The following is a 12,384-nucleotide window of genomic DNA, read 5'->3' as shown; positions in this document are numbered from 1 at the left end:
AGGCGCTTCAGGAGCGGCGGGCTCTTCAGGAGTGGCGGGCTCTTCAGGAATGGCAGGCTCTTCAGGAGCTGCAGGCTCCTCAGGAGCGGCTAGATCAGCAGGAATGGCGGGCTCTTCAGGAGCAGCTAGATCAGCAGGAGCGTCAGGCTCTTCAGGATCGGTGGGCTCTTCAGGAGCGGCAGGCTCTTCAGGAGCCGTGGGCTCTTCAGGAGCGGCGGGCTCTTCAGGAGCGGCTAGATCAGGAGGAGAGGCAGGCTCTTCAGGAGCTGCAGGTTGTTCAAGAGCGGCAAGATCAGCAGGAGCGGCAGGCTCTTCAGGAGCGGCTAGATGAGCAGGAGCAGCAGGCTCTTCAGGAGCTGCAGGCAAGATCCTGGGGAGAGACCTGGGCGATGTCTGGGCAGGAGGCTGTGGTGGTGGGGAGCCCTTCATACCCAGACTCTTCCAGAGCCTGTGCTGGCCTTCCACAGTGTGGCACACCAGCCCCTCACTTGGGGAGCTGGCATGAGTGTCCTGGTTCCCCGGATCCTGCGGTGTCTGGCTCTGCAATGACAGTGACCGGCAGCCGGCCCGGCCCGCAGGTCTCAGAGCCCTGCCTGGCCAGGACCACTCCTGCTTCTGCCCCACTCGACCGTCTGCTGCCTGATCAGACTGGGACCTTGGTCATCTCAGTCACCCGGGAGGCAAGAGACACACCCTAGGGCATGGGCGCCACCTCGGGCAGCAGGGCCCTGCCCCGGTTCTCCACATCCCAGCCAGCCCGCTTGGACCCAGGTTGGTGACGTGATCGGCCCCCCAGGCCTCTGACCCTTCCTCAGCCTGCTCTTGCTTGAGGCAGGACCCCCCCAACATGACTGCCCCACCGCCACCAGTCAGGAAGGGGCTGTGGGGCCACCCGGGTGGGGTCTGAGTGGTGGCCCGGCCTGGGCGGGCCTGCCCTGGGCCTCCCTGTGTTACCTTTCGGTCCCTCTGGCCAAAAGGCCAGAGGCGCCTGGGGTGAGACCCGACCCACTGTCGGCACTGTTGGCAAAGGCCGTTGCTGCGGGCTTTCCGGGGGCCGCGACCTCGGGATCTTGGGATGCAACAAAACATGTCTGAGCTGAGCTGAGTTCACCAGCCAAGTCAGTTGAGAAGTGTCCTTCTCTACACAGCGGGTGCCTGGTGACCTGGGTCCCAAGTTCTGTTGGGCTCTGTTGCCAGGGAAGTGAGGTCACTTCCTGGGGTCCCCTTCCCCAAGCTTCCTCCTTACACAAAGCTCCCCAAGGGCCTTTTTGGGCTGTTGATGGCTCACTTCCCACCCCATGCCATGTCCACCCAGTGACACCAACTCGGCCCCTCCTATAGCCCTGGGGAGGCCTGGATGCAGCCAGGGTCACAGCTCTGATGACACAGCTGGCTTCAGACCCGGCTCCCCCGCCAGCAGTGCTGTCACCCTGGACAAGCCACCTGCTTCTCAGGGTCTCCCCAATCCCCCATCGGCGCAGTGGGGATCATCTGGACCCGGCTTCCTAGGAGAGCCATCATGTCTCTAGAACCACAAACACCTACTGCACCTGTCACCTCTGTGGGCTGGCATCACAGGGAGCTCATGCACAGACTCAGCAAAGGAAGGGCCCCACAGAGGGCTGGTGTGCAGGCCCAGGTGTGTGCAGGCACACGTAGGAGCAGGCCCAGTAGTGTGCAGGCCCAAGAGTGTGCAGGGGTAGGAGTGTGCAGACAGAGGAGTGCGCAGGACAAGGAGGGTGCAGGCCCAGGAGTGTGCAGGCCCTGGAGAGGACAATCCCTGGAACGTGCAGGCCCAGGACTGTGCAGACCAAGCAGTGTGCACCCCCAGGAGTGTGCAGGGCCAGGAGTGTGCAGGCACATGTGGGAGCAGCCCCAGTAGTGTGCAGACCCAGGAGTGTGCAGGCCGTGGAGTGTGCAGGCAAAGGAGGGTGCAGGCCCAGTCCAGGGCAGGTCCAGGAGTGTTCAGGCCCAGGAGTGTGCAGACACCGGAGTGTGCAGAGACAGGAGTGTGCAGGCCCAGGGCTGTGCAGACCCAGCAGTGTGCAGGCCCAGGAGTGTGCAGTCCCTGTACTGTGCAGAACCAGGGGACGTCAGGCCCCAGAGTGTGCAGGCCCAAGAAAGGGCAGGTCCAAGGGTGTTCAGGCGCAGGAATGGGGAGTCCCAGGACCGTGCCCACCAAGCAGAGGGCAGGCCCAGGCGTGTGCATGCCCAGGAGTGTGCAGGCACAGGAGGCAGCAGACCGAGGAGTGTGCAGACCCAGGTGTGTGCAGGCACAAGTGGGAGCAGTCCCAGTAGTGTGCAGGCCCAGAGTGTGCAGGTGCAGGATAGGGCCGGCCGAATTGGGGGCAGGCCCAGGAATTGGAAGGCGCAGGAGTGTGCAGGGCCAGAAGTGTGCTGTCCCAAGAGTGTGCAGTGCCAATAGTGTTCAGGCCCAGGAGTGTTCAGGACCAGGAGTTTGTAGGCCGAGGAGTATGTAGTCACAGGAGGGAGCAGGTACAGGAGTGTGGAAGCCCAGGAGTGTACAGGCCAATGTTCGTGCAGGCCCAGGTGTGCACAGGTCCAGGAGAGTGCATGCCCTGGTGTGTGCAGTCCCAGGAGTCTGCAGGCCCTGGGTTGTGCAGGCCCAGGAGTGTGTAGGTACAGGAGGGAGGAGGCCCAGGAGTTTGCAGGCAAGGAGTGTGTAAGGATAGATGCGTACAGGCCCTGGAGTGTGCAGGCCCTTGAGTGTGCACACGAGGGATTGTGCGAGCCCAGGAGAGGGCAGGCCCAGCAGTGTGCAGGCCCAGGAGTGTGCAGACACAGGAGGGATCAGTCACAGGAGTGTGCAGGTCCAGGAGTGTACAGGCCCAGGTGTGTTTAGGCCCAACATTGTGCAGGTCCAGGAGTGTGCAGGCCCAGGAGTGTGCAGACAGAGGAGTGTGCAGGCCAAGGAGGGTGCAGGCCCAGGCCAGGGAAGGCCCAGGAGTGTACAGGTCCAGGAGTGTGCAGGAGCAGGAGTGTGCAGACACTGGAGTGTGCAGAGACAGGAGTGTGCAGGCCCAGGAGTGTGCCGGCACAGGTGGGAACAGGGCTAGGAGTGTGCAGGCATAGATGGGAGCAGGCCCAGGAGTGTACAAGCCCAGGTTTATGCAGGTCCAAGTGTGCGCAGGTCCAGGAGTGTGAAGGCCCAGGTGTCTGCTGTCCCAGGAGTGTGCAGGTCCTGAAGTTTGCAGGCCCAGGAGTGTACAAGCCCAGGTTCATGCAGGCCCGAGTGTTCGCAGGTCCAGGAGTATGAAGGCCCAGGTGTCTGCTGTCCCAGGAGTGTGCAGGTCCTGAAGATTGCAGGCCCAGGAGTGTGCAGACAAAGGTGTGTGCAGGCCAAGGAGGGTGTAGGTCCTGGAGTGTACAGGCCCAGGAGTGTGCAGGCCAAGGCGTGTGCAGACTCCGCAGTGTGCAGAGACAGGATTGTGCAGGCCCAAGATTGTACAGGCCTTGGGCTGTGCAGCCCAGCAGTGTTCAGGCCCAGGAGTGTGCAAAATCAGGATTATACAGGCCCAGGTGTGTTCAAGCTAAACATTGTGCATGTCTTGGAGTGTGCAGGCCTATGAGTGTGCAATCCAGGTGTGTGCGGGCCCAACAGTGTGCAAGCCTAGGCCAGAGAAGGCCCATGCAGGGAAGGCCCAGGAGTGTACAGATCCAGGAGTGTGCAGGCCCAGGAGTGTGCATGCCCAGGAGTGTGCAGGCACAGGAGGGAGCAGGCCGAGGAGTGTGCAGTGCCAGGTGTGTGCAGGCACAAGTGGGAGCAGGCCCAGTAGTGTGAAGGCCCAAGAATGTGCAGGTCCTGGAGAGGGCCGGCCGAATAGGGGGCAGGCCCAGGAGAGGGAAGGCCCAGGAGTTTGCAGGCTCTGGAATGTGCACACGAGGATTTGTGCGGACCCAGGAGAGGGCAGGCCCAGGAGTGAGCAGACAGAGGAGTGTACAGGCCCAGGAGTGTGCAGGACCAGGAGTGTGCAGACACTGGAGTGTGCAGAGACAGGAGTGTGCAGTCCTAGGATTGTGACGGCACAGGAGGGACAGGCGAAGAAGTGTGTCGGCATAGGTGGGAGCAGGCCCAGTAGTGTGCAGGCACAGGTGGTAGTAGGCTAATGAGTGTGAAAGCCAAGGAGTGTGCAGACACCGGAGTGTGCAGAGACAGGGGAGTTCATATCCTGGAGTCTACAGGCCGAGGAGTGTGCAGGCCCAGGTGTGTGCAGGCACAAGTGGGAGCAGGCCCAGTAGTGTGAAGGCCCAAGGATGTACAGGTCCAGAAGAGGGCCGGCCGAATTTGGGGCAGGCCCAGGAGAGGGAAGTCCCAGGAGTGTGCAGGACCTGGAGTGTGCAGACACAGGAGGGATCAGTCACAGGTGTGTGCAGGTCCAGGGGTATACAGGCCCAGGTGTGTGCAGGCCCAACATTTTGTAGGTCCAGGAGAGGGCAGGCCCAGGAGTGTGCAGACAGTGGAGTGTGCAGGAAAAGGAATACGCAGGCCCAGGCCAGGGCAGGCCCAGGAGTGTACAGGCCCATGTGTGTGCAGGCCCTGGAGTTTGCAGGCCAAGGAGTGTGCAGGCCCAGGAGTGTGCAGACAGAGGAGTGCACAGGACAAGGAAGGTGCAGGCCAAGGAATGTGCAGACCCTGGAGAGGACAATCCCTGGAATGTGCAGGCCCAGGAGTGTGCAGACCAAGCAGTGTGCACCCCCAGGAGTGTGCAGGGCAAGGAGTGTGCAGGCCCAGGAGTGTGCAGGCACAAGTGGGAGCAGCCCCAGTAGTGTGCAGACCCAGGAGTGTGCAGGCCTTGGAGTGTGCAGGCCCAGGAGGGTGCAAGCCCAGTCCAGGGCAGGTCCAGGAGTGTACAGGCCCAGGAGTGTGCAGACACCGGAGTGTGCAGAGACAGGAGTGTGCGGCCCACGGCTGTGCATACCCAGCCGTGTGCAGGCCCAGGAGTGTTCAGTCCCTGTAGTGTCTGGAACCAGGGGACGTCAGGCCCCAGAGTGTGCAGGCCCAAGAAAGGGCAGGCCCAAGGGTGTTCAGGCGCAGGAATGGGGAGTCCCATGACCATACCCACCAAGCAGAGGGCAGGCCCAGGCGTGTACATGCCTAGGAGTGTGCCGGCACAGGAGGGAGTACGCTCAGGAGTGTGCAGGCCAAGGAGTGTGCAGACCGGAGTGTGCAGAGACAGGAGAGTGCAGGCCCAGTATTGTACAGGCCTAGGGCTGTGTATTTCAATCCGTGTGTAGCCCCAGGAGTGTGCCGGCACAGATGGGAACAAGCCTAGCTGTGCACAGGCATAAGTGGTAACAGGCCCAGGAGTGTACAAGCCCAGGTTCATGCAGGCCGAGGTGTGCGCAGGTCCAGGAGTGTGTAGGCCCAGGTGTGTGCTGTCCCAGGAGTGTGCGGGCCTAGGAGAACACAGGCTCTGGAGTGTGCAGGCCCAGGAGTGTGGAGGTCCATGAGAGGGCCGGGCGAATTGGAGGCAGGCCCAGGAGAGGGAAGGCCCATGAGTGTGCAGGCCCTGAGTGTGCACTCGAGGGATTGTGCGGGCCCAGGAGAGGGCAGGCCCTGGGTGGTGCAGGCCCAGGAGTGTGTAGGTACAGGAGGGAGGAGGCCCAGGAGTTTGCAGGCAAGGAGTGTGTAAGGATAGATGCGTACAGGCCCTGGAGTGTGCAGGTAAACTAGACATGGCTGATACATGGACAGTGAGTGCAAAGTTAGAAAGCCTCTGGGTTTTCCCTCTTTAGGGAGGGAGAGGGAGGCTCAGCATAGGTCCTTGAGCTTCCGCGAGAAAAGTGGCTCTCAGCCCAGGTCGGCTGCGGGCGCCTCTGGGGTTGTCACACCTGAGGGGCCCTCTGTGGACGGGTCCTGTGTTCTTGGCACTGACGTGGATTTTCCTCCTCCTCTTCCCCAAGGGGCGGTAGAGGCTCGGGGGGCAGCTTCCAGCCGATCACGGCCATCCTGCTGCCCTCATGCACGCTGGCCCTGCACGCCCGGCAGCTGGACGTCAGGCTGCAGCTGGACTACGTCTCCGCCTCGCAGGTAAGAGGAGCCCCGCTGCTTCCCTGGGGGCCGGCAAGGGGGTCCCTCGGGAGGGGTTTCGGTTGGGGGCTCCTGGCTAGACGCCGCAGCCGTGTGAGTGGCACCGTTGGGGTGAAGGAGGCTGGTGCCAGGGACAGGGCAGGCCCAGGAGTGTGCAGGCCCAGGAGTGTGCATGCCCAGGAGTGTGCAGGCATAGGAGGGAGCAGGCCCAGTAGTGTGCAGGCCAAGTAGAGTGCAGGCCCTGAAGTTTGCAGGCCCAGCTGTGTGCAGACAGAGGAGTGTGCAGGCCAAGGAGGGTGCAGGCCCAGGGGTGTTCAGGCCCAGGAGTGTGCAGGCCCAGGCGTGTGCAGACTCCGGAGTGTGCAGAGACAGGAGTGTGCAGGCCCAGAATTGTACAGGCCTAGGGCTGTGCAGGCCCAGCAGTGTTCAGGCCCAGGAGTGTGCAAAATCAGGAGTACACAGGCCCAGGTGTGTTCAGGCTCAAGATTGTGCATGTCCTGGAGTGTGCAGGCCCATGAGTGTGCAATCCAGGAGTGTGCAGGCCCAGTAGTGTGCAAGCCAGGGCCAGAGAAGGCCCATGCCAGGGAAGGCCCAGGAGTGTACAGATCCAGGATTGTGTAGGCCCAGGAGTGTGCATGCCCAGGAGTGTCCAGATGAGGGGTTTGAGACCGTGGTGGGATGTACTTCACGGGCATAAATAGCGTAAAAAGCATAAAACTACATGGTAGTGATGGTCGGACAGCATGGGAATGCACTTAATGTTCCTGAAATGCACAATTTAAAAGGGAAAAAAATCTGTATTTTATTAAAGGAAGTGGAAAATGGAAAAATACAGGATGCCATAAATGATGTAAAACAAATAAGCTAAACTAAAGAAAAACAAAACAAAAGCAAATTCAGGGGTAGGGAAGTCAACTTCGGGTAGGGGAGGGGATTTATGGTGGGATTTTGGAGAAGGTGTAGGAGGGTGCAGAGGGGGCAGAGCCCTAGGGGGTGATGATGCCTGAAATGGTTCTCCACTGCCCAGCGGCCCAGGTGCAGGTGCAGGAACTGCAGGCTTCTCAGGAGCAGCAAGATCAGCAGGAGCGGCAGGCTCTTCAGGAGTGGCAAGATCAGCAGGAGCGGCAGGCTCTTCAGGAGCGGCGGGCTCTTCAGGAATGGCAGGCTCTTCAGGAGCTGCAGGCTCTTCAGGAGCGGCTAGATGAGCAGGAATGGCAGGCTCTTCAGGAGCTGCAGGCTCTTCAGGAATGGCAGGCTCTTCAGGAGCTGCAGGCTCCTCAGGAGCGGCTAGATCAGCAGGAATGGCGGGCTCTTCAGGAGCAGCTAGATCAGCAGGAGCGTCAGGCTCTTCAGGATCGGTGGGCTCTTCAGGAGCGGCAGGCTCTTCAGGAGTGGCAAGATCAGCAGGAGCGGCAGGCTCTTCCGGAGCTGCAGGCTCTTCAGGAGCGGCTAGATCAGCAGGAACAGCAGGTTCTTCAGGAGTGGCTAGATCAGCAGGAATGGCGGGCTCTTCAGGAGCGGCTAGATCAGCAGGAACGGCAGGCGCTTCAGGAGCGGCGGGCTCTTCAGGAGTGGCGGGCTCTTCAGGAATGGCAGGCTCTTCAGGAGCTGCAGGCTCCTCAGGAGCGGCTAGATCAGCAGGAATGGCGGGCTCTTCAGGAGCAGCTAGATCAGCAGGAGCGTCAGGCTCTTCAGGATCGGTGGGCTCTTCAGGAGCGGCAGGCTCTTCAGGAGCCGTGGGCTCTTCAGGAGCGGCGGGCTCTTCAGGAGCGGCTAGATCAGGAGGAGAGGCAGGCTCTTCAGGAGCTGCAGGTTGTTCAAGAGCGGCAAGATCAGCAGGAGCGGCAGGCTCTTCAGGAGCGGCTAGATGAGCAGGAGCAGCAGGCTCTTCAGGAGCTGCAGGCAAGATCCTGGGGAGAGACCTGGGCGATGTCTGGGCAGGAGGCTGTGGTGGTGGGGAGCCCTTCATACCCAGACTCTTCCGGAGCCTGTGCTGGCCTTCCACAGTGTGGCACACCAGCCCCTCACTTGGGGAGCTGGCATGAGTGTCCTGGTTCCCCGGATCCTGCGGTGTCTGGCTCTGCAATGACAGTGACCGGCAGCCGGCCCGGCCCGCAGGTCTCAGAGCCCTGCCTGGCCAGGACCACTCCTGCTTCTGCCCCACTCGACCGTCTGCTGCCTGATCAGACTGGGACCTTGGTCATCTCAGTCACCCGGGAGGCAAGAGACACACCCTAGGGCATGGGCGCCACCTCGGGCAGCAGGGCCCTGCCCCGGTTCTCCACATCCCAGCCAGCCCGCTTGGACCCAGGTTGGTGACGTGATCGGCCCCCCAGGCCTCTGACCCTTCCTCAGCCTGCTCTTGCTTGAGGCAGGACCCCCCCAACATGACTGCCCCACCGCCACCAGTCAGGAAGGGGCTGTGGGGCCACCCGGGTGGGGTCTGAGTGGTGGCCCGGCCTGGGCGGGCCTGCCCTGGGCCTCCCTGTGTTACCTTTCGGTCCCTCTGGCCAAAAGGCCAGAGGCGCCTGGGGTGAGACCCGACCCACTGTCGGCACTGTTGGCAAAGGCCGTTGCTGCGGGCTTTCCGGGGGCCGCGACCTCGGGATCTTGGGATGCAACAAAACATGTCTGAGCTGAGCTGAGTTCACCAGCCAAGTCAGTTGAGAAGTGTCCTTCTCTACACAGCGGGTGCCTGGTGACCTGGGTCCCAAGTTCTGTTGGGCTCTGTTGCCAGGGAAGTGAGGTCACTTCCTGGGGTCCCCTTCCCCAAGCTTCCTCCTTACACAAAGCTCCCCAAGGGCCTTTTTGGGCTGTTGATGGCTCACTTCCCACCCCATGCCATGTCCACCCAGTGACACCAACTCGGCCTCTCCTATAGCCCTGGGGAGGCCTGGATGCAGCCAGGGTCACAGCTCTGATGACACAGCTGGCTTCAGACCCGGCTCCCCCGCCAGCAGTGCTGTCACCCTGGACAAGCCACCTGCTTCTCAGGGTCTCCCCAATCCCCCATCGGCGCAGTGGGGATCATCTGGACCCGGCTTCCTAGGAGAGCCATCATGTCTCTAGAACCACAAACACCTACTGCACCTGTCACCTCTGTGGGCTGGCATCACAGGGAGCTCATGCACAGACTCAGCAAAGGAAGGGCCTCACAGAGGGCTGGTGTGCAGGCCCAGGTGTGTGCAGGCACACGTAGGAGCAGGCCCAGTAGTGTGCAGGCCCAAGAGTGTGCAGGGGTAGGAGTGTGCAGACAGAGGAGTGCGCAGGACAAGGAGGGTGCAGGCCCAGGAGTGTGCAGGCCCTGGAGAGGACAATCCCTGGAACGTGCAGGCCCAGGACTGTGCAGACCAAGCAGTGTGCACCCCCAGGAGTGTGCAGGGCCAGGAGTGTGCAGGCACATGTGGGAGCAGCCCCAGTAGTGTGCAGACCCAGGAGTGTGCAGGCCGTGGAGTGTGCAGGCAAAGGAGGGTGCAGGCCCAGTCCAGGGCAGGTCCAGGAGCGTTCAGGCCCAGGAGTGTGCAGACACCGGAGTGTGCAGAGACAGGAGTGTGCAGGCCCAGGGCTGTGCAGACCCAGCAGTGTGCAGGCCCAGGAGTGTGCAGTCCCTGTACTGTGCAGAACCAGGGGACGTCAGGCCCCAGAGTGTGCAGGCCCAAGAAAGGGCAGGTCCAAGGGTGTTCAGGCGCAGGAATGGGGAGTCCCAGGACCGTGCCCACCAAGCAGAGGGCAGGCCCAGGCGTGTGCATGCCCAGGAGTGTGCAGGCACAGGAGGCAGCAGACCGAGGAGTGTGCAGACCCAGGTGTGTGCAGGCACAAGTGGGAGCAGTCCCAGTAGTGTGCAGGCCCAGAGTGTGCAGGTGCAGGATAGGGCCGGCCGAATTGGGGGCAGGCCCAGGAATTGGAAGGCGCAGGAGTGTGCAGGGCCAGAAGTGTGCTGTCCCAAGAGTGTGCAGTGCCAATAGTGTTCAGGCCCAGGAGTGTTCAGGACCAGGAGTTTGTAGGCCGAGGAGTATGTAGTCACAGGAGGGAGCAGGTACAGGAGTGTGGAAGCCCAGGAGTGTACAGGCCAATGTTCGTGCAGGGCCAGGTGTGCACAGGTCCAGGAGAGTGCATGCCCTGGTGTGTGCAGTCCCAGGAGTCTGCAGGCCCTGGGTTGTGCAGGCCCAGGAGTGTGTAGGTACAGGAGGGAGGAGGCCCAGGAGTTTGCAGGCAAGGAGTGTGTAAGGATAGATGCGTACAGGCCCTGGAGTGTGCAGGCCCTTGAGTGTGCACACGAGGGATTGTGCGAGCCCAGGAGAGGGCAGGCCCAGCAGTGTGCAGGCCCAGGAGTGTGCAGACACAGGAGGGATCAGTCACAGGAGTGTGCAGGTCCAGGAGTGTACAGGCCCAGGTGTGTTTAGGCCCAACATTGTGCAGGTCCAGGAGTGTGCAGACCCAGGAGTGTGCAGACAGAGGAGTGTGCAGGCCAAGGAGGGTGCAGGCCCAGGCCAGGGAAGGCCCAGGAGTGTACAGGTCCAGGAGTGTGCAGGAGCAGGAGTGTGCAGACACTGGAGTGTGCAGAGACAGGAGTGTGCAGGCCCAGGAGTGTGCCGGCACAGGTGGGAACAGGGCTAGGAGTGTGCAGGCATAGATGGGAGCAGGCCCAGGAGTGTACAAGCCCAGGTTTATGCAGGTCCAAGTGTGCGCAGGTCCAGGAGTGTGAAGGCCCAGGTGTCTGCTGTCCCAGGAGTGTGCAGGTCCTGAAGTTTGCAGGCCCAGGAGTGTACAAGCCCAGGTTCATGCAGGCCCGAGTGTTCGCAGGTCCAGGAGTATGAAGGCCCAGGTGTCTGCTGTCCCAGGAGTGTGCAGGTCCTGAAGATTGCAGGCCCAGGAGTGTGCAGACAAAGGTGTGTGCAGGCCAAGGAGGGTGTAGGTCCTGGAGTGTACAGGCCCAGGAGTGTGCAGGCCAAGGCGTGTGCAGACTCCGCAGTGTGCAGAGACAGGATTGTGCAGGCCCAAGATTGTACAGGCCTTGGGCTGTGCAGCCCAGCAGTGTTCAGGCCCAGGAGTGTGCAAAATCAGGATTATACAGGCCCAGGTGTGTTCAGGCTAAACATTGTGCATGTCTTGGAGTGTGCAGGCCTATGAGTGTGCAATCCAGGTGTGTGCGGGCCCAACAGTGTGCAAGCCTAGGCCAGAGAAGGCCCATGCAGGGAAGGCCCAGGAGTGTACAGATCCAGGAGTGTGCAGGCCCAGGAGTGTGCATGCCCAGGAGTGTGCAGGCACAGGAGGGAGCAGGCCGAGGAGTGTGCAGTGCCAGGTGTGTGCAGGCACAAGTGGGAGCAGGCCCAGTAGTGTGAAGGCCCAAGAATGTGCAGGTCCTGGAGAGGGCCGGCCGAATAGGGGGCAGGCCCAGGAGAGGGAAGGCCCAGGAGTTTGCAGGCTCTGGAATGTGCACACGAGGATTTGTGCGGACCCAGGAGAGGGCAGGCCCAGGAGTGAGCAGACAGAGGAGTGTACAGGCCCAGGAGTGTGCAGGACCAGGAGTGTGCAGACACTGGAGTGTGCAGAGACAGGAGTGTGCAGTCCTAGGATTGTGACGGCACAGGAGGGACAGGCGAAGAAGTGTGTCGGCATAGGTGGGAGCAGGCCCAGTAGTGTGCAGGCACAGGTGGTAGTAGGCTAATGAGTGTGAAAGCCAAGGAGTGTGCAGACACCGGAGTGTGCAGAGACAGGGGAGTTCATATCCTGGAGTCTACAGGCCGAGGAGTGTGCAGGCCCAGGTATGTGCAGGCACAAGTGGGAGCAGGCCCAGTAGTGTGAAGGCCCAAGGATGTACAGGTCCAGAAGAGGGCCGGCCGAATTTGGGGCAGGCCCAGGAGAGGGAAGTCCCAGGAGTGTGCAGGACCTGGAGTGTGCAGACACAGGAGGGATCAGTCACAGGTGTGTGCAGGTCCAGGGGTATACAGGCCCAGGTGTGTGCAGGCCCAACATTTTGTAGGTCCAGGAGAGGGCAGGCCCAGGAGTGTGCAGACAGTGGAGTGTGCAGGAAAAGGAATACGCAGGCCCAGGCCAGGGCAGGCCCAGGAGTGTACAGGCCCATGTGTGTGCAGGCCCTGGAGTTTGCAGGCCAAGGAGTGTGCAGGCCCAGGAGTGTGCAGACAGAGGAGTGCACAGGACAAGGAAGGTGCAGGCCAAGGAATGTGCAGACCCTGGAGAGGACAATCCCTGGAATGTGCAGGCCCAGGAGTGTGCAGACCAAGCAGTGTGCACCCCCAGGAGTGTGCAGGGCAAGGAGTGTGCAGGCCCAGGAGTGTGCAGGCACAAGTGGGAGCAGCCCCAGTAGTGTG

Source organism: Vicugna pacos, chromosome 31, assembly GCF_048564905.1.
Source record: "Vicugna pacos chromosome 31, VicPac4, whole genome shotgun sequence".
Taxonomy (NCBI): domain Eukaryota; kingdom Metazoa; phylum Chordata; class Mammalia; order Artiodactyla; family Camelidae; genus Vicugna; species Vicugna pacos.
This window is presented reverse-complemented; position numbering follows the sequence as displayed.